Raw genomic sequence first — 22,471 nt, 5'->3', positions numbered from 1 at the left:
ATCTGTAATAGTGTCTGGGGTTGGTGTCTGAAGATGAGATGGATCCCTAGGTGGGGAAGTCTCTGGATGGCCATTTACAGAAGCTTTACAATTTTATGAGGTCCCATTTGTTGATTCTTGATCTTACAGCACAAGCCATTGCTGTTCTATTCAGGAATTTTTCCTGTGTGCCCATATCTTCGAGGCTTTTCTACACTTTCTCCTCTATAAGTTTCACTCTCTCTGGTTTTATGTGGACTTCCTTGATCCACTTAGATTTGACCTTAGTACAAGGAGATAGGAATGGATCAATTCACATTCTTCATACTCATCAAAGGTAAAATCCTCCAAGAGGAACTAACATTATGGATGGTTGTGAGCCACCATGTGGTTGCTGGGATTTGAACTCAGGACCTTTGGAAGAGCAGTTAGAGCACTTAACTGTTGAGCCATCTCACCAGCCACCCTTATTGTTAGTTAAAATGGAGAGAAGGTTCACATGAAATTACATGAGTATATAGTCCACTGTTCATTGGGGCAGCCCCTCTTGAGGAAGCAGAATAAGCATTAAAGTACAAACAGCACCAGAACAATCCACATTTTGTTCAATCCCTTTTGTTCAACTAAAAGGCTCTTTTCTCTCACATATAAACTAAGCAAAACTATTGAATTATGAAATTTTAAAAGTAAAAGCACCCTAAACACCCAAGCCATCTATCTTCTCCATTTAGATAAAGCACTCTACCATCTATCCTAACTTAAAAGGCTTACAATTCTATACCTGAATTATCTCCCGGTTTTAACTTGTATCTGAAAACCATCAAATCTATATCATGTCAGTCAATGCTAAACATCTTGAGTTAGCTATGAGAGTACAACAAGTCTTCAGCACCTGTAAGAAATACAAGCACGACCTAAATATTACCTGAAAATATAGGAAACGTAAAGCATAGCTTCCAAAACCCAACCAAACAGTAGATACAGCTGACAACTTGGAGAGTCCCTCACTTCTCAAAATGGTGGAGCATCAGTCTTCAGCCTTCTGGCCAAGATCATCTGTCAGGACTTTGTAAAGCAGAATTTTGAAGGACTGCTTAGCCTGTCTTGACAGATCTATTAGTTGCTCTTCCACATTTTATGTCCTTTTCCTGGACAGGACTTCTGTCTGTAGATGAAGTGAGGCAATTCTTCTCTGGTGGCTATCTCGCCACAACTGGAACAACTCCACTGATGTGCATTTCATGTTTATACAAAGAATGGGATGCTGTCAGGGACAGACATGTCTCTAGTCAAATGATTTTTTAAAATGAAATTGCCTTATTGTTATATTCTGTGGGATTCTGATGCCTTGAAAACTATTTATCTATGCAAAGTATATCTGAACTGTTAAGTGATTTCAGTGGAAGGTTTTACCTCAGAGAATGAAAAACAGTCCTACGTTGTGTCAAAAATTTGTAGATAAAGCCTTATTGGAAGTTAGAGAATTATTTCCAGAAGCGTACATACTGCATTTTATGGATAACATTCTGATAGCTATGGAGAGTAAAGAGCAAACAGAACAGGTTTTGAAAATAACTATAGAATGTTTAACAAGGTATGGGTTAATTGTAGCTCCAGAAAAAATTCAGCATAATAGACCTTTGAGCTACCTGGGGCACTTGATATATAAAGATTATATTTCTTCTCAAAAGGTCACCCTTAGATTGGATAAATTAAAAACTTTAAATGATTACCAGAAATTGTTAGGGGATATTAATTGGGTTAGACCATACTTGAAACTTACCACAGGAGATTAAATCCCCTGTTTAATATCCTAAAGGGAGACACTCATCCTAATTCGCCTCGAGTTTTAACTCCTGAAGCCTTACAAGCCATTGCTTTGGTGGAGGAGAGACTTACAGAGGCCAAAGTACAGCAATTGGACTATACTAGGGAATGGGAGTTTTTAATCCTTAAGACTACTTATACACCTACTGGGTGCCTCTGGCAGGAAGGAGTGCTAGAATGGATTTATTTACCTCTTACGCAGACCAGAATGGTGTCTTCTTACTTGTTTATGTGCTCATTGTTAATTACTAAGGCTTGAACTCGTTCCAAAGAATTGTTTGGTAAAGAAATGCAAAATATAATTGTCCCATTTAACAGACAGCAATTTGAACAGTTATTACAAAATGATGAGAATTGGGGAATAGCGTTACAAGGATATACAGGACAGATTAAGTATCATCTACCTAGACATCCTTTAATTTAATTTGCTAAAAATGCTGAATTTGTTTTTCCTAATAAAGTTTCCAAAGAGCCTCTGCAGGAAGCACTCCTGCTTTTAACAGATGGTTCCTCTAATGGCAGGGCAGTGGTGTATAGAGAAAATCATCCCCCTATAATAAAAAGGGTAATAGAGTTTTCCGCTCAACAAGCAGAAATTGCTGCTGTAATTCTAGCCTTGGAAAATTTTCCTGAGGCTTTTAATCTTTATACAGATTCTAAATATGCCACAGGCCTGTTCCCAGCTATAGAGACGGCCTTGCTTTCTGGTGATTCTAAAATCCTAAAGCAATTACAGCAACTGCAGTCTCTAATTCAGAGTAGAAAAGAGAAATTCTTTATAGGACATATCCGTGGACATATGGGACTTCCAGGTCCACTGTCCTTAGGAAATTTGTTAGCAGACAAATATACAAAGGAAATAATCATGAATGCCATAGAAAGAGCTCAGCATAGTCATCAGCTACATCATCAAAATGCTCTGGCATTAAAAAGGATGTTCCAAATCACTAGGGAACAGGCTAGACAAATTGTGAAGCAGTGTCAGCATTGTCCTGAGGTATATCACCCCAAAAAGATGGGTGTTAACTCACGAGGTTTTAAGGCACAGGTCCTATGGCAGATGGATGTTACCCATATACCGGAGTTTGGAAAGTTGTGCTTTGTGCATGTTATGGTGGATACCTTCTCGCGTGCTGTCATGGCCACTGCCAGAACAGGAGAGGCAGTAAAAGATGTTATACAATACTTGCTGGCTTGTTTCTCATACCTAGGTGTCCCAAAGAAAATAAAAACAGATAATGGGCTGGCTTATATTTCTAGGGCATTTGCAAAGTTTTTGAATCAGTGGAATATTGAGCATGTCACTGGAATTCCTTATAACCCACAAGAACAGGCAATAATAGAAAGGACTCATCAAGTATTAAAGAATCAGCTTGATAGGGTAAGAGCAGCTAATCAGTTTTACTCACCCCATCATGCTTTAAATCATGCCCTGTTTGTAATTAATCATCTTAACACCAGTGAACAGGGAGAGACTCCTATGATGAGATATTGGGGACCGGTTGCCTTTAAGGCACAACCATTAGTAATGTGGAAAGATATTTTGAATGGAGTCTGGAGAGGTCCAGATACCTTAATCACTTCGGGGAGAGAATATGCATGTGTTTTTCCAAAGAATGCAGAATCCCCCATCTGGATCCCAGACCAACTCATCTGACCGGCCCTGCCCCTCCCTCGCACAAAGACTCTCGAAGAAGAGGAAGAGGGAGCAGGAAGAGCGAGCACTTGCAGCCAGAATGAAGAAGCTCTCCCTATCCCCACCGCAGACTGCAGCAACCAGAGCTGCGCTGGTACCGACTTGGGGGCAGCTAAAGAAACTGACTCGTGAGGTGGAAGGACTGGTGCAGAGAACCGGCGAGACATTCTCCTCTGAAACAATATTTGTGGCCATGCTTGCTTTAATAGCTACGCAAGTGACTGCTGTAGCAGGAGGTAGTTTTTGGGCTTACATACCTAACCCACCCCTTCTTCATCCAGTCGGGTGGAATGAACAGAATTATATTAAGGTCATGACTAATAATTCTGAGTTGATGGGTGGTTTCTTGGATTTTGGTAGGGACCATCATATTTCCAAGCGTGTTAATTATGAAGGGAGGTCTGATGTAACCCCTATTTGTCTAGCGCTTAAAGGGGCGGTACCAATAGGGTGTTTGCCAGTCAACTATAGATCCTTTGTGACTGATGCTCCTGACTATGAGGATAAAATTAAGCGCTGGGTATGGAAACTGCAATCCAGACGCTTGGATATGATAAATATAATGAAACTTCTGAAACTGTATCTAGTTTGCCAATCCCCGATTGTATGGTAATTACCAGAGATAAAGATAAAGACTATACTTGGAATAGTATGGCTACTGAGTACCCTGTTTGGCTAGATTGTGGATTTAAACATTCAGCCACTGTTTTTCACCCTAGGGGAACTCAAGACTCAGTAACAGATTTTTCAGTCCAACGTCCCAATGCTAACTTTACTCGCTTTTTAAAGCAACTCTCGGATATTCAGTTTCATGGATTTGATCCTGATATGGGGAATGAGACTTTGAAACGTTATTTTACTCTGGGCTTTGTAGCCCCAATTTGGGTTGGTCGTTCTATTGCTCATGATACTATTGCTATTCAACCAGAATTGTTTAGACGTGTTGCTGCTACTAACACGATTTTTTAAAAGAAACCCAAGGCTCAAGTGAACTCCCTTATATCTGTGAAAGCTTGCGTACCTTATCCATATGCTATTTTATTGGGAAGTTCTGACAGAGTTAAGATCATCAATCTTGGCAAGTCTTTTCATATCCAGTGTAATTCTTGTCAATTAACTAATTGTGTAGATCCTAATTTAGACAAGGAATCTGCTGTTATGATTTTGCTTAAGAGACCTGAGTATGTTTTACTGCCTGTAGTGTTAGGAAATGATCCTTGGTTTGAGAATTCAGGATTGCAAACTTTAAAAAGACTAAATGAACTTATTAGACCTAAGAGATTTGTAGCAGCTTTGATTTTAGGAATTACTGCCTTAATTGCAATTTTAACTTCCTTTACATTTTCTACTACAGCCTTAGTTCAACAACTACATACCACTCATTTTGTTAATGATATGCATAAGAATATCTCTGTAGCCTTGTCAGAGTTGTATATTATAGATAAAAAATTAGAAGCAAAGGTTAACGCCCTAGAAGAAGTAGTGCTGGCAATAGGGCAAGATATTGCTAATATTAAGACCAGGTTAGCTACTAAATGTCATGCTTCTTTCCAATACAATGTGTCACCCCCTTACCTTATAATACAACCACTGATTGGGAAAAGACCAAAGCTCATTTACAGGGAATATGGAGAGATACCGATATTTCTCATGACTTAGAACAGTTAAAGGCAAAAATTTCAGATATTAGTAAAAGCCATCTGGATACTTGGAACATTGATGTATTGGCTAGAGATTTGAAAAACAACCTAAGTGCATTGAACCCCCTGGATTGGGTTCAATATATAATCCAGCTTGTTATTATTTTTGGCATTGTTTTATTAGCAATCGTGGTGTTTCCACTCATCCTTAGAGTGCTCCTGAGGTCTGTAGCTACGACGAGGCGGGACATCCTGGAATTTCGGCTGAAAAATAAAAAAAGAAAAGGAGAAATGCCATGCACTCCGGTCGAGTCAGTTTGACAAGCTGAGAGGCTTAAAAGCTGCTCATGAAGCAAAAAGGGTTTCAAGGAAGCTCTCTTCAGGGAGTCTGGCACTCTCTCTAACCCATACATTAATTTTCCACTCCCGCATTAGTCTAGTGTATGGATCCATGTGCTCTTTATTAGTATTACCCTATTATAAGTGCCTTTTAAGATTGAATTCTGACATAGCTAAAGCCTCCCCCAGTGTTCCAAGATCCCAGATAACTGCAAGAAAATTTAACCTATTCAGTAGCTAATTAAACATTACAATAGACAGAACTATTAGCTCAACGGGTCTGCAGAAAGAGCCTGGGAATCTCACTGAGATAGAAATATTTAGTACAGGCTACATTCCATACCTAAAGCAAGCTGGTGTACTCTCCTGACAAATGGGGATTCTCCAGATAAGATAAGAATTAGCAAGACCTAGGCAGGGCTGCTAATCTCTATTGTAAAGATTTAACCCCTGGTATTCTCTGTATTATAAAAAAGTCTGATGCTCGACCTGACAATACATTCAGATTCAACACCTCTCCTGTGTGTATCTGTTTGTCAATTAATCCTACGCTTTGCCCACCTGCCCGTGAGACCTGTTCCACACAGACACAGGGACCCAGAGGGTCTACGGCATTCCAAATAATTCAGTGAGTCTACTTGGACCTATTTTGTCAACCATCACCATATGCTTGCTGTACCATAGACAAGAAGTGTGTGTATAAATGGTTATAGAATGAAGACAATCATTGTGTGAGGGGTACAAGGTAAGATGTTCTTCATTGATCATTTCTAGAAAATTTTCCATGAACTGAAAGTAACTTCTGATTTGATTCATGATCTTTCAGTCATTAAGCAGTGAGGCCTAAATCCACTGATCATGTGCAATGAGACTCAAGAGACTGTCCACCTGGTTGCAATTTCCAGACTGTTAAGAGCTCCTCAAGCCATCTAATTTTCATTTGCCTGATGTGTGAGTTTCAACATCCCTGATGAAGCAATTGGCAGAAAATATCTATGATCATTTGAAATCAAGGGCCACTATTGCTTCTTCTCGTACTTAGGTTCTACCAATGAGGAGGTCCTGTTTCATCAAATTCCAATATTGAGACCAATGAAATGTTATCTTTCTGTAGTTTGACCATTTCCTTTGTTTGTTTGTTTGTTTGTTATTGGTTTTTTGTTTGTTTGTTTGTTTTGAGGCAGGGTTTCTCTGTATAGACTTAGCTGTACTGGAACTCACTCTGTAGACCAGGCTGGCCTTCAAATCAGAAATTTGCCTGCCTCTGCCTCCCGATTACTGGGACTAAAGGCGTGCGCCACCACGCCTGGCTCTAGCCAAATGTATTTCCAGGATGGTTGGATTTCTAAACTGTGCATGAGTATGCACCTCATCTACTCTAAAAAGGATTTTTCTCTAAGATTTACAGATTCATGATATTTGTATGAATGAACTCCTACATGAAATTAAGATGAAGATAATACCTTAGTAGTGAGTTTTTGAGTTTTGTTCAGAATGTATATTATGAGATGTGCAAAATATTAGCATTCCGTAGATGAATTAAGAAAAGAATGGCTTGGGAGGCAGAGGCAGGCAGATCTCTGAGTTCGAGGCCAGCCTGGTCTACAGAGTGAGTTCCAGGACAGCCAAGGCTACACAGAGAAACCCTGTCTCAAAAAAAAAAAAACAAAAAAAAAAAACAAAAAAAAAAAAAACAAAAAAAACAAAAAAACCCACAAGAAAAGAATGGAAATCTATTCCATTCCTTACAGTAGAGTGGAGTATTAAGTCACAACAGAACCAGACATCACAATGTTTTTAATATGTGTCAACAGTCAGCATTTTTCTGAGACTTATATGACTTTTGTTCAGTAAGTGTGTATTAATGACTTCCGAACCATGCAGAGACACAGGAAAGTCTGGATAGCTATCCTTGTAATCTATGAAGCCATAATTTCATTCATTTTTATAGGTTTTTCTCTCATACTTCATTGAATTTAAGAGAGAGAGTAGTAGACTTCTTGCTGAGGCTCTGACAGCTTCTACATATTTTCAGTTTTGAGCCTTTTTATCTTCACCTAGTAATACTTGCCTGGAGCACTGAACTGAATCTTACCTATTTTAGTTAACACAAATCACCATATGTAAAACAGTGTTTCTAACTCTTTTAATGCTAAACACTGACATAGAATTCTAATTATTTTTAGCGGGGCAAACTACCCTGCAGTTCAGTGAATGATATCTCAGTTTTAAAACAATTGGAAATATGTGTTTCCCTGTACTTTTAAGCAATGACTGTGACAGGGTCGTTACATCCCAAAGGGACTGTTATCCATCAGTTGAAAAGCACTACTATTAACTTTATAATACAGGTTTGCAAAAATATTCATGACTTCCCCATATGTTTTATGTGAGGCATTTCCTGGGAAGATGCAACATATATTCATCTGAGTATCCCAAGGGCAAACTGAAAACACCAAAGCAACCTTGTAGAATCTTTCAGCTTTATTGGAGTTAGTTACAGGACAATAGGAAAGGAGTGTTGAGCAGATCACAAGAGACTCAGAGTCACTTGTTATCCTATAATGTGAAACAAGCATTTGAGAAGAATTATGATTACTGGATACTCGAAGCACACTTCACATCTGTAAGCATATTTATAGAATAAAGAATATGCTGTCTGGGTGGCTCAGTTTGCCAGATACTCTTTTAAGTATATTTTTTTCTTAATTGGTTCATTTGAATTAAATATACAGAACGTTACCAGTTTTATTAGATATTTTGAGGATTGTATTAAAGACCTTAATAGTTTCCTTTTGAAATGGATTATTTCTGTCTTAATGAAAGTGTTACACGATACTATCTTCTGACTTCCCAACTTGTCTTCATCTTGTAACATTTCAGGGTGAACAAATAAAAAGGTGTCATGAAAAGCTTTCTACAGCTGGACATGGTGGTACATGTCTTTAATCCCAGCATTCAGGAGGCAGAGGCAGGTGGATTTCCGAGTTCAGGGCCAGCCTGGTCTACAGAGTGAGTTCCAGGATGGCCATGGATATAGAGAGAAACCCTGTCTCTAAAAAAAAAAAAAAAAAGAAATGCTTACTACATTTTCATATTTTCAAGTTTCTCCCAACATAGTTGACATTATTTAAGATTTGAACATTGCATGAAAATTTTCACAAGATTCTCATAATCATACTAATTCTCTACTGTGGAGCCTCAAGTGTTGTCAAGAATACACCGTGAATAAAACACAGGCCACATTTTCCCCAACAGAAATACTTTCCCCTAAAAAGTTCTTAGATGTTCTCTCTATCCTGAAGTGAAGTCAAAGATATTTCTTCATACAATGCATGCGTTAAGTTTCTAGCCTATAAGTATTCACCTTCAATATATTTGAAAAGTTCCTCTTCTGTAACTATTCTCTAATGAATTTTAAGATGATGTATCTCGGTTAAGGATTGTCTCATTCACTTCATTTATAAAGCTTCTCTACTGTATGAAATAATTGATGATTTCTCAGACTGACATTGTGATTATTGTATTTGTCACGTACAAACTATTTGTAAGGTTTCTCTCCTTTATGAATTCTCAGATGAATACTAAGATGGGATTTTTGGGGAAAGCACTTGTCACATTCATGATATTTGTAAGATTTCTCTCCTGAATGAATTTTCTGATGAATTCTCAGTATGTCTTTTTCAGTAAAGCATTTGTCACATTCACTGCATTTGTAAGGTTTCTCTCCTGTATGAATTTTCTGATGAATACTAAGATGGGATTTTTGGGTAGAACATTTGACCCATTCACTACATTTGTGAGGTACATAATGGGGGGATTCAAGAATAACATTGCTAAGCTTGTTCCATTTTGAAGACTTCCCTTGAATATTCATGTGATCATGGATAATGTACTGGCTGTCTTCATCCAAGGCCTTCCCATACTTTGCACATATGAAATGATTTTCTGAAAAAAAAGGGGGAGGGATTAGAGGTGACATGAATTACTTATATAAGAAGTAAGGGATTCAATAATCAGTGATCTCATTGATTCGTACTCTCAAGAGAGGTTTTTTTCTCTCTCTCTTTTTTTTTTGAATCATTACATGTATCTTCAGAAGAACCTCAAATGTGGTTTATATCAAAAGACTGGAAATGATAATAGCGTGCTAAATTTTATTTTCAAATTGGACATCATATCCACCTCAAATATAATAACCCAGAATTGCTCCTGTCTTAAGGAAAAAGAGGGAAAAAGAATGGCAAAGAGGATGAAAGTAAGGCCATCCAGAGACTGGACCAAAGAGATGCAGATCCTTGCTGCCAACCATTGGACTGAGCAAGGAGACTACAATGAAGGAGTTAAGGGAAGGACTGAAGAAGCTGAAGGGCTTTCCAACTGTATAGGAGGAACAACAATATCAAACAACAAGACCACACAAAGCTCCCAAGGGGAAAAATCACCAAACAAAGTATACACATGGAAGTACAAATGGCTCCAGCTTTATATATAGAAGAGGATTGCATTATGTGGCAACAACAGGAGGGGAGTCTCTTGGTACTGTGATGGTTCAGTATCCCAGCATAGGAGAATCCTAGGGGCATGAGGTGGGAGTAGGTGGATCGGTGGTGGGGCATCATCATAAAAGCCTGGGGGAGGGTGGGATATAGAGTTTGCAGACAGGGAATGGAGAAGGGGCATAACAATCGACAAGTAAATAAATAAAATGACCAATAAAAAAGAAAATTGTACTTTGCATAAGCTGGGACAAATAAATGATCCATCTGCAGTGAATTTTCAGAAAGTAGAACTCTAAATAATTTATCTCTAATTCTATGGTTACAGTTCGATTCAGAGTGACACTGAATCAGGTATAAATTTGGTCAGGTATAAATTCATGATATAGCCGATAGTGTCAGGGAAATCACTAAATAGGTTTATTTCAACATCGAAAATGCTAGGATAAAGATCATGTTGTCCCAGATCTAAAAACAGAGATCAAATGTCAAAAAGTTAAATAAAAAAAATTGACCAAACCAACACCTCTATATCCACTTGAAACCTTGTATATTTTTAGATTCACAAATAAGGGAACATTTTAAAGAAATAGTAAGATTTTTTTTACAATTGCAACTATTATATGTATAGAAATATTATTTCTTGTTCTGGATATTTAAGTTATTACTTGAACTTTTTTAACTTGACTGAAGCTAGATAAGTGATAAGGAGTGACTTCAGAGAATATAGCACTGATTACTTTTCCAAAGAAAGCAGAGAAATGTAAAGGAAACACAATGAAAAAGTTATGATTTTTAACTAGAATTTCCCTCATTCAGGAGTCTCAGGATATCTCAGAGCATGTACATAAACACATAGTAGGAAAACTGAAAGAAAGAAACAGGAATTCAACAAGAAGTTCATTCTTACCCACAAACAACAGATTGTTGTAATTCTCCAACATCACATCCATGTACAATGACTTCTGAGCAAAATTGAGACATTCCCATTCCTCCAGTGAGAAGTCCACAGCCACGTCCTTGAAAGTTAACAGAGCCTGTAATGGAAAACTACCTATTTGATATGGGACAAAAATGCTTTGCAATATTCAAAAACAAGAAGTAATTAAGATATCCTTTTTGGGGCTGGAGAGATGGCTCAGTGGTTAAGAGCACCAACTGCTCTTCCAAAGGTCCTGAGTTCAAATCCCAGCAACCACATGGTGGCTCACAACCATCCATAATGAGATCTGATGTCCTCTTCTTGTGCATCTGAAGACAGCTACAGTGTACTTATATATAATAATAAATAAATGTTTAAAAAAAAGACATCCTTTTTGATTCAGATTAGGAAGGAAAATATTGAAGTACAAATGTTTTTGAAAAGTGTTAGGGAGATGTGTCTGTAGATACAAATTGCTGCTATTCCACTGACAATCTACAGAATGACTTACTATAATGCTCACATTTGAAAAGCTTCTCTAGTTAAAAAGACAGAAAAGAAAAAAGAAAAAAGAAACGCTCTCATCTTCAAGAATTGTCCGTGAATTACTGAGACCTTCACAGCACATGAAAGAGTTGCCACCATCACTCTTTTCAAAAATTTTGGTGTGCAGTTTGGATTGTATACTGTCTTTTAATGTCATTTATTATGAAATTTGATTCCCAGCATCCACGTGGCAGTAAACAATAGATTGTTAAACCCAGTTGTTTAAATTCCAATGATCTCTTCTGAACACTATGGACAGGAGGAATACATAGCACATATTCATACATTCAGGCAAATGTAAGTAACACATATTGAAGAAAAATGAACTTTAACTTTATTCAAAGAAACTTTCTAAACTACTAATAGACTTCCTTATATTTCTTTTTCTCTGAGAATGCATGATATAATTTCAAAAGCAGTAAACATTTATAGAACATAACATAAACTTTTGATGTCTAGATGCAGTAATGTACCTTTATGAAATATGGGTTGATAACAAACAGAATCCCAGTGTCCCATTAGAGATAGTCAAGTTATGATAAAAAAATATGCTTTTAAATTTTACAATGTCCACTTTGTTTAAATATAAACACTAGCTTAGTCTTATGTGCAGCTGTGTCTCACGTCTGTATTACAACATGTCCATTTGACAACCTGAGGCCTAAGTTTAATGCGACACACTTTCTAGGACAAACAGGTAGAATACTAAAATGCAGAAATAATGGATGAACTAAATGTCAAAGTTTTTTCTTTAAATGCAATAGAACTTGAACATCAGGGCATCATACACTGAACGTTCCATATGACACCGAAAACGAAATGCTTTTAGAAATTACATTATGAGAATGTATTCAAAACCATAAAATAGAAAAAAAAAATAGGATGAGAGAGCTTTAAAATTATTTAACATTTTACATATGTTGGCACAATCAATATGCATAACCATAATAACAATAATTTCAATAATACCATATGGTATTTCGCTATATAATGACTTGATATGTATGTATAAGTGTGGCCTCCCTTCCCCCAGCCTGGAACTTGCTTGCTCAAGGGTGGAGCTACCGGCTCATTCGTCCTGCCACGCCCACTGCTGGAACCTGCCTTTGCTGCCTGGAGGCACACACGTGTTCGTCCTGCTACTGGACCCTGAGTTACTTGGCGGGATATTGGGTTCCCTCCCCCTTCCTTTATAACTGAGTGTCTGGAAATAGTAAAATTGAGCCTTGATCAGAACTTGTTGTCTTGGCTCCATTGTTTCTTCCGCCCCGTCTAGATTCCTCTCTTTTCAGCGAACTGCCATTTTCAGTTGAACCGTTCGTGTTGTGGACTGCGGGCAGGCCGCAACATATAAGCATATATCATATGTGACAATGCATTCCAATAAAGTACAATCATTTTTCGGTCAAAGTGCGTTTTTAAATTGAGGAGAATTATATTAAATATTCATTAAAATTTAATGAATGTATTAATTTAACTGAAAATTTCAATCTTCAAATTATAAATTTTTTGCTTCAGAGTTTGACCATATGTATATCAGAATTGCACTTTTCATAGAGAAGTGTGATCTATCATTCTTCCTTTGTTTATCAAAAATTATAATATACAGACTATATATTGTCTTTATTGAAAATATGCCTCAAAAATATAAACCTGCACCACAAACAAATGACTAAAGAGTAAAGGGTACTTGCTGTTTCTACTTTAAAAACTAATCTAATTCTCTCTAAATATATTGCAGCTCACTATTATGTCTGAATTCAGTCCCCAGGGTTTGGTGCTGTACTCATGGTTTTAGGGGCATAGTGTATCATTCAGTGTACGTAAAATCCTTCAGATATACACTTATGTACTTAAAGAAAATAGTATCATAATGAAAAATAGAAACATTGACATAACACTTCAGTTTTCCCTATGTAATGCAAATTTGGTTGGAGAGGATTGGCACAGATTGTATCAAGCCTTTTCCTTCTAAAGAAAAAGAGACAAAAAATAAGAAAGGACATTCATTTATGTTTATAAATTGATGGTTTATGCACAGCACCATAGTTATCCTCTCTAGAAAAATTTTACTAATATAGTTCATGTGATGAAATAGAAAGGTGAAGAAAACAGGACTTAAAGTTATTTCTGAAACCAAAAAGAGAAGTAAATAACTATTTCTATACTGTGAATTTTCCACAGGGACAGTATCTCTCTTGAGACAAATAGATTTCCAGTGTCAACCTTGATTACTATGTGACATGAGGTGTGAAAAAAGTGTCAGAATACAGAAATCTGTATCACCTCACAATCACACTAATAGTAAAAGAAAGACATTTTCCTTCCATTATCTGTGTCCCTAGGGAGCTAATAATATATTTACTACTAGGATTCAAGACAGTGGATCTCTTATAATTTTACCTTCTACAAATTCTACTCTTTCATATCTTCTTTAGTGATGTGAATTTATACTTATTTCTATATCCTCATTCACAAGCTAGAAACCTGACCATCCCTGAAATGCCATTTATGTGGCACAAGAGACCTTACTTCACACTAATATAAAAGGACAGAACTTATTCAACATAGAAAATATCCATCGGGCTGGAGAGATGGCTCAGCGGTTAAGAGCACTGACTGTTCTTCTGAAGGTCCTGAGTTCAAATCCCAGCAACCACATGGTGGCTCACAACCATCCATAACAAGATCTGGCGCCCTCTTCTGAAGTGTCTGAAGATAGCTACAGTGTACTTACATATAATAAATAAATAAATTTAAAAAAAAGAAAATATCCATTAATATGTTCTTTGAGCATCATTCTAATAGATACTATTTGAGACATGCAGGTCTCTAGTCCAAGAGAATTATATATCCTCAAAATATAAAACTCAAGTTAAAATATAAAGCCACTACATGCATGAAAGGAAAAAATATTAAATTATCATTATTACAAAAGAAAATATAGATCATACAGAATAAGCCCTTTAGATAACATTTCACATAGAGAGATTAAAACATTTGGATGACTTGAATAAAAAGAGATTTTTTTATAAAGAAATGTGGAAAGGACACTGACCTGTGGTGTATTTACCAGAGACACACTCATTCTTCTTGTCCTTCTCCCAGGGTCTCTGTGAAGAACAAAAATTGAATTCTTGAAATTTCACAACAAGGTCTGAATGATTCAAAGGTGAAATAAATACAACACCATTACAGACAATGCTAAACCACATTATAAAAAAAAAAAAACATTAAAAGCAAAATGATACCAGGAATCTTGACAATGTGCAGTCATGAAAGCAAGTTGTGATATATTTAGACTGTAAGTGTAACCTAGTTCCTGCCCACCACCCTAGATTCTCAAAGTTTATTCACAACACCTCACATAGAAACCCCTGCCACCTGACCTAAATGGCACACAGCAAAAGAAAATTGAGAGGCTGGAGCTAAAGCAATTTGATAATCTTAATAAAATTCCCCTACCCCAAATCACTAATGCAATACCAATTCTCATGACAAAATGAATTATGAAATAAACTCAAGAGGCATGAAAGACTCCAAAACTCCCAAAGGGAGGCACTTACTCAAGCCTCGGGACAGCCGCGCACCCAAGAAGACACTGAGACCGGTACTTAAGATGTATAGAGAGTAAGATTTAATACAGCAACGACAAGAAAGCATACAAAAAGCACATATACCAGATATCTGGGGTCGAAACTCATGCAGCCTGCAAGGTGCAGAGGAGATTCGGCAATTGGCCCAAACTTTTCACAGGCTTTTATAGGAAATAGCCAGGGGAAAAGTAGAAGTTTTACGTCACCAAGGTGTTCTGCCAAGGGGCTTTACATAACCAAGGGGTCGTGTCCTATATTTTGGCAATGTACTCGATCTATTGGAACATTCTGGGGTAGTACCAGGAGGCCCCTATCTCAAAAATGTTCTTGGAACAGTCTTCAGTTAGGAGGGGTAGGACTAGGTTTGTTCCAGGAGACCCCTTATCTAAAAAATGTTCCTGGAGCAGTTTCCAATTGGGAGGGGGTACCTTGGGGTAAAAAGTTCAGGAGTGCTCCGGGAACAGTCTCTGGATGGGAGGGGTAAGAGAGTTCAGGAAAAGTTCAGGTGTCCAGTAATTTTCCTCTTTCATTCCCCCCTTCTTTTAGTGAATAATTCTAATCTTAGAATTTCAGATACTGCATTTACTCTATTTTAACATGGGAACAAAAACAGAACAAGAAGCATTAGTAAACAGAACTAGGCAGGGGCCTTTTGAGCGAGGCTTGAGGGTCTGGGCATGATGCAGGTGCACGTAGATCAGATCTCTGGCTGGAACTGGTGAGACGTCCTTGGGGTACCCAGCTCGTTCACTGTCTCGGCTGTTGGGATCCCTGGCGCGATGTCGTCCGCGTACTCAGTCCAATCCTTTTCAGTTGTGACCAGACCACCTGCAAGCCTTTTAACTTAACATACAGAGCATTATTAACAACATAGGTTTAAACACATTATTAAAAACAGTAATGGGCATAGGAGTTTCATAAAGGACTTTAAACAGAGTAAAACTGAATCAAGAGATAGGGCATAGGGAAGGAACACCAAGTCCATGCCAGTCTCCACAATTAATTTTGTCAAGGTCTGTCATAGGAGTTTCAAACTAATTTTTATCTATCCTGAGCTCTGAGGTCTATACACACAATGTAATTTTTGACCTCTAAATACTTGGCCACACCCTGACTTACCTGGGCAACATTATCTGACACTATTGCTTTTGGCACTCTGAACCTTGAAAAAAAAATTTTCTTTAATAGTCTTCTTGATGACTATGTGAGCAGTATCATTTATCCATATTGAGAACGTCTTTTTCTGCAGATGTCAACAGCTTTCTTTGTCTGCATATTGTTCCATACAGTGGCAAAAGCATACCCGCTGTCAGTGTCATTTATAAAGCTTGTATCAAAACCACAAGTTCAGCTTTTTGGGCTGAAGTCTCTTTAGGGAGGCTGCTGGCCTAGATCACCTGCTTTCTGTCCACTGCTGCACTGCTGTCCCCGCCTTCCGCTTACCTTTAACCATGAGGCTACTGCCATCCGTGTAGGGTAAAAGGCTTAGTCAGATCTGGCAAAGCCAGAGCGGGGGCTGCAAGCAAGGCTGCCTTTATGCTGTCAAAGGCTTTTTGGTGTTCCTCAGTCCAGGTGAATGGGACTTTTTCTTTAGTCCAGAGTCTGTAAAAGCCCACCGTTCCCAGAAACTCAGGAACTTGGCGCGGGGTGGTGGGGGTTGGGATCAGCATCACAGTCTTTCTTCTTGGCTTCGGTGAGCCACTGCTTTCCGTCGTTTTGGCACCTCGGTACGACATAACTGAGCTTTCTTAGCCGATACCCGGTACCCCAACTCACCCAGTTCATTCAGGAGCTTCTAGGAGGGCCAGAATTTTTTCTTTGTCTTTGATGTCTCTGCCTTCAGCCAACCGCAGGGCTTGGGTTAGCGCCAGGAGTTCAGCCTTCTGAGCCAAAGTTCCTTCGATGAGTAGGTGAAGACTCAGCAGGTTAGCAGGGGAAGCGAAGGTCACTTGTTCTGTCAACAAAAAGCTCTAATAATGTGTCCATCAGTCAGGGAAACAATTGAATCATGTGTCCTTGACCAAAAGCCATCATGTGCAGACAAGCAGGCCATCCCTCAGTCACCAGGTCTAATTTTTCAAGTGCCACTGGTCTTTTAGGGTCCCAATTTCTGAGTAAGAACCTCTTTGGCAATACTTTTGTTCTCAGTCACATTTAGGAGTCCCAAAGTTGGGGACAATATTAGGGCAGTCTCAATAGCATCTAAGGCCATCCAAGGTTGTTCTTTATTTCTTATACGAAAGGCTGTTTATCTTTTTAATGCAGCAAAACCTGGAATCCACAGTTTGCAAAGACCTGTAGTGTCCAGGGACCTCTTAAACTTGCTTTGCACTGGTCAGTGGAGGAATATGAAAACACAGTCTCTTTTTAGCTGCATCAACAGGTAGGCTACCAGTCTCTTTTAAGGACTCAGCTTCTGTGTTAGCACCCCTTCTGTTATCTCTTTACTTTTAGCCACGAACAGGTGAAGGGTTTTGTCTTGAGGGGGGGGGGCTCCTCTTCTTTTTGTTAGGACAGTCTCTCACCCAGTGCTCTTCTTTTTCAACAGCAAACACTCTGATCTTTAGCCAAAAGCTTTCTTTTTTTGTTGCCAGGTACTAAGTTTTCTAGTCTCCCTGACTTTTGTGACCAGCATTTCATTTCTCTTATCTTTTTTTAGAAAATTTTCTGGCTCCTTATTTCTTACAGATCATCTCTAAGTGCTAGTATTATTAGCAAGTGTCACTTTGCTAGGTTCTAGTCTTTGTCATTTATCTCTCTTTGCTCCTGTTTCTTAACTGTAATGGAGATCTCATATAATGTCTCTCTTTCTATCTATATATATCTCTTTCTTGTCTTTGCTTACTTTGAATGTTATCTATTCTGTCACTTAACTTTTTCATAGTTTACCTCTTTTCACTGTTAGGTCAGATTGTCGGGGCATTAGTCCCACAGAGACGAGACCTCATCAGAGCCTGGCAGTTAGACCCATAGGTGCTCCTTACCTTGTATGTCTCCCTCACTGGAGCCCAGAACAGACTTACTGCCAGCAACTCAGGGCAGTGCCTGAGAAGAGAAAACACATGGGGCAGAGAAGGGAGTGCAGTTCTCACATCAGACCACTGATATTTCAAAATGAACACAATTTTTTCTTCTGTTAACAGTTAGCAAGAGACAGGATACAGGGGACAGGGAATGAGCCTTCCTCCCACCCAGGAGGCAGGCAAAGGCTGAAAACAGATCCTTTGATGTGAAGAGCCCAGCGCCGGAATGAAGAGCTGCACGCCGGAATGCGGTGTAAACTCCTGGGAGTGGCAAACAAACGCTGGCAGGCAGAGGCAGCAATTTAACTATTTAACTACCTGATAGACGCTTGGTGCTCTCTGCACTGTCTTTGGGGAGGGAGCACGCAGTCAGGCAGGCACAAGGGAGTGCGGGTAGACTCTGGGGGGGCCAAAGGAGGGACGGCGGCTGTAGTCGGCCCCTCCCCAGCTGTGGCAGGCTTCACGGCTATTCCGGGACTGGCAGGCGGGGGCGGCAGGCCGCTGCACTCACTATCAGCATAACTGTGCCGCCAAAGCCGGCTCTGCATCTAGGTTTTCTTTTGAACAGCCTGGGGCTCCCCAGCCGAGTGCGGACCGTGCGCTGCCTTTGTCGGCCGGTGGCAGCTGGTCTCGCCCCACGATGGCCCCGCAGCCAGGCCGGCCGGCGCTGCCCGCCCGCTGCGAGCCGCTGGCACTGCCTCGCCGAGAGCGCGGTGGGCAAGACCGGCCTGATGGTTCGTTTTTCTTTTTTTTTTTTAAACCATTGCTGACAAATTCTGTCCTGACGTCAGTCCAAGTCTACAGTCGACAAAGGGTTAACACACACACACACACACACACACACACAGTCTTGTCACGTGACCAAAACACAACCAGCCAAACGCCACTTTGACAGGGGTCGGATTCCACATTGACTCTTTTTCCTGATAGGGGTGGGATTCCACATCCACTCCCGCTCTGACAGAGAGAACACTCTCTCTCTCTTTTACTCTGCCAGGCAACAGCCAGGTCTTTTTGACTGTTCTGTACCCTGGGCACTCCTTTCAGGGTCTCCCTTGGAACATCTCTTTTGGGGTGCAGACTGTGAGGCCATAGACAGTCGTCCTCTCACAGCCACTGCCAGAATAAACCCACAATCTCAGAATACACAAATGCAGCAGTTCCACAACTACACACCCAGCAGATTGTCCCATTTCTAGAATAATAGCAAACAACAAGAGCAGACACAAGACTCAGACAAAAAGAAACCAAAAACAGCGGCGACTTCCCGTCGCCCACAGGCAACTCACAGATTCAGATGGCCTTTCCAAGGCCGGCCGGCTTAGACCTTCCACCAAAGTGATGGTCTCTCGGCCTTCAGAGGGGTCCGCCAAGCGTCCTTGACCCTCCCCTTGTCTTCCTGGGGCGTCCCCCAGGGCGATCGGACGGTGGACACCAGACACGTCTGTCCTACCCACCCCGCGCTCTCTATTGAGACCTGCTTGGTCTCCAGCCCGGAGCACGGTCTCTGGTGCTCGTACTGAGCACAGAGCGTCACGCAAACCCAGAACTGCGATCGCACCAAACAGCAGAACGGCCTACCTGGCCTCCAGATACAGAACACAGATACCAGACCAAAGCAGAACAGTAAATCTTACTTCTGAGTGGGTCCAGGACTTCTGGGTAGTCGCGCTGATTCCCGGCCAATGCACCAAATGAAAGACTCTAAAACTCCCAAAGGGAGGCACTTACTCAAGCCTCGGGACAGCCGCGCACCCAAGAAGACACTGAGACCGGACTTAAGATGTATAGAGAGTAAGATTTAATACAGCAACGACAAGAAAGCATACAAAAAGCACATATACCAGATATCTGGGGTCGAAACTCATGCAGCCTGCAAGGTGCAGAGGAGATTCGGCAATTGGCCCAAACTTTTCACAGGCTTTTATAGGAAATAGCCAGGGGAAAAGTAGAAGTTTTACGTCACCAAGGTGTTCTGCCAAGGGGCTTTACATAACCAAGGGGTCGTGTCCTATATTTTGGCAATGTACTCGATCTATTGGAACATTCTGGGGTAGTACCAGGAGGCCCCTATCTCAAAAATGTTCTTGGAACAGTCTTCAGTTAGGAGGGGTAGGACTAGGTTTGTTCCAGGAGACCCCTTATCTAAAAAATGTTCCTGGAGCAGTTTCCAATTGGGAGGGGGTACCTTGGGGTAAAAAGTTCAGGAGTGCTCCGGGAACAGTCTCTGGATGGGAGGGGTAAGAGAGTTCAAGAAAAGTTCAGGTGTCCAGTAATTTTCCTCTTTCAGCAAAAGTCAAAATATAATCTGAACACCATTGAATGTGGACAAATGACATGAGGAGGGAACAAAGCACAGGAATTCAAAGAAGGCAGAAACAAACTTAATGAAAGACCAGAGAACTCCTACAAGTGGGTAAGAAAATAATTACACATATGCAGGATGTGAACATTATATCCAGAGATATAAAAGTCTAAGGAATGCTCAATCTGAAATGAAACAAGAAATGAACTCTATAAGCCCGGTGGTAACTCAGTGGCCAATATATGAAGATACATCATTCAGACCAAGAAAAAAAAAAAAAAAAAAAGAAAAGAAAAGAAAAGAAAAGAAAAGAAAAGAAAAGAAAAGAAAAGAAAAGAAAAGAAAAGAAAAGAAAAGAAATCAGCCTGTCAATGAACGAGGTGTTTCATCCTAGCTGTCAGGGGGCTCAGGCAGGCATATTTATGTGATCTAAAAGCCATTCTGGTCTCTATATCAGGACACATGAAAGTCAGGAATAGAGTGTGGGAACCTGTTCTATAAACAAACAAACAAACAGGAAACCCCATACAAGAAATTGGAGCTTTGTTTTCTACATTGATATCAAAATCAGTGTAAACATTACAAGGATATTAGAAGACTGATTATGTAGGTGTGAATGAATGAATCTCCGATTAGATAATACATTTAAAGTTGGATCCTCACTGGGTCACAATGTTTTGAGGAATTTAATTGTTGCAATATTACTGAATAAAGTATGAAACTGAGGTTGGCTATGAGAAAAAAGAATAGATCCAAGCCATCTTTTTTATTTTTATTTACTTATTTATTGATTTATTTGGATTTTCGAGACAGGGTTTCTCTGTATAGCCTTGGCTGTCCTGGAACTCACTCTGTAGACCAGGCTAGCCTCGAACTCAGAAATCCACCTGTTTCTGCCTCCCAAGTGCTGGGATTAAAGGTGTGTGCCAGCACTGCCCAGCGACCCAAGCCATCGTAATTCTCTCTTCCTCTTTAATGACTGGGGTTGAGAATGTGATCTTTCAACTTTCTATTTCAACAACATGGCAATGTTCTATCAGTCCTCCTGTCATGGTTGATGGCTATCCTCTGGAAGCCTTACCCAAAGTAGTCTTTTTCTTCTAATAGATTCCTTGAACATGGTGCTTTAAGAAAGCAACAGACAAAAACCAATTACAGTAAAAGATATTCTGATTGGATTTAAGGTTGCCTTTCAGAGAGAGAATTCATGTCATATTCTGAAACCTAATCAAGAACAGGAAGTATGTTAGGTCATGAGAACTATGAGGCCATTTTAAGAAATGGTATCATCTAAAATTATCATACTCATATTGTGTTGTCTTCTCTCAGTAAAACGTAGATGAGCTAATGGACTCAGACTCACAGCATACATTTAGATGTCATGTATATATTTGAGGTCTAGATGCAGGAATATATCTTTATGAACACTTTTTTTTATAATAAGAACAATCCCAGTGTTACATCTAGTTTATAGATAGTAAAGTGATGGTGAGTAAAACTGTGCTTCCAAATTCTACAACTGTCAATATTGCTCAAATAAGAACCCAGCATCTCTCTTGTCTGAAGTTGGGTGTCAACAGCAAGTCTAAAATGCTCAGTTTGGATTTTAAGGCCTATAAATAGTAGTGTATCCTTTCTAGAAGAAAGAAATAGAGTTCTGAATATCAAATACAAGAATGACTTAAGAGAAATAAGTTTCTTTTTATTGTAGCAGTTAGGAAGTGTAAAATCAGTGTATACAAACAAAATTACAAACAAGACATGGAATCAAATCCTTGTGATGTGATTTAATAAGAATATTTTTTTTTGTTTTTTTTTTTGTTTTTTTTCGAGACAGGGTTTCTCTGTATAGCCCTGGCTGTCCTGGAACTCACTTTGTAGACCAGGCTGGCCTCGAACTCAGAAATCCGCCTGCCTCTGCCTCCCGAGTGCTGGGATTAAAGGCGTGCGCCACCACGCCCGGCAAGAATATTTTCATGAAGAAGAATTAAATGATTGTTTAATGAAGAATTAATTTGAGAATATTTAATGATATAAATAAAAAGTTAGCAATAGGTAGCATTAATATAATGTAATATTTTTGACTATATGGCAAAAAT

Source organism: Mus caroli, unplaced genomic scaffold (genome assembly GCF_978045245.1).
Source record: "Mus caroli unplaced genomic scaffold, Mus_caroli_1 scaffold_6, whole genome shotgun sequence".
NCBI classification, from domain to species: Eukaryota; Metazoa; Chordata; class Mammalia; order Rodentia; family Muridae; genus Mus; species Mus caroli.
Note: the sequence above shows the minus strand (reverse complement) of the source record.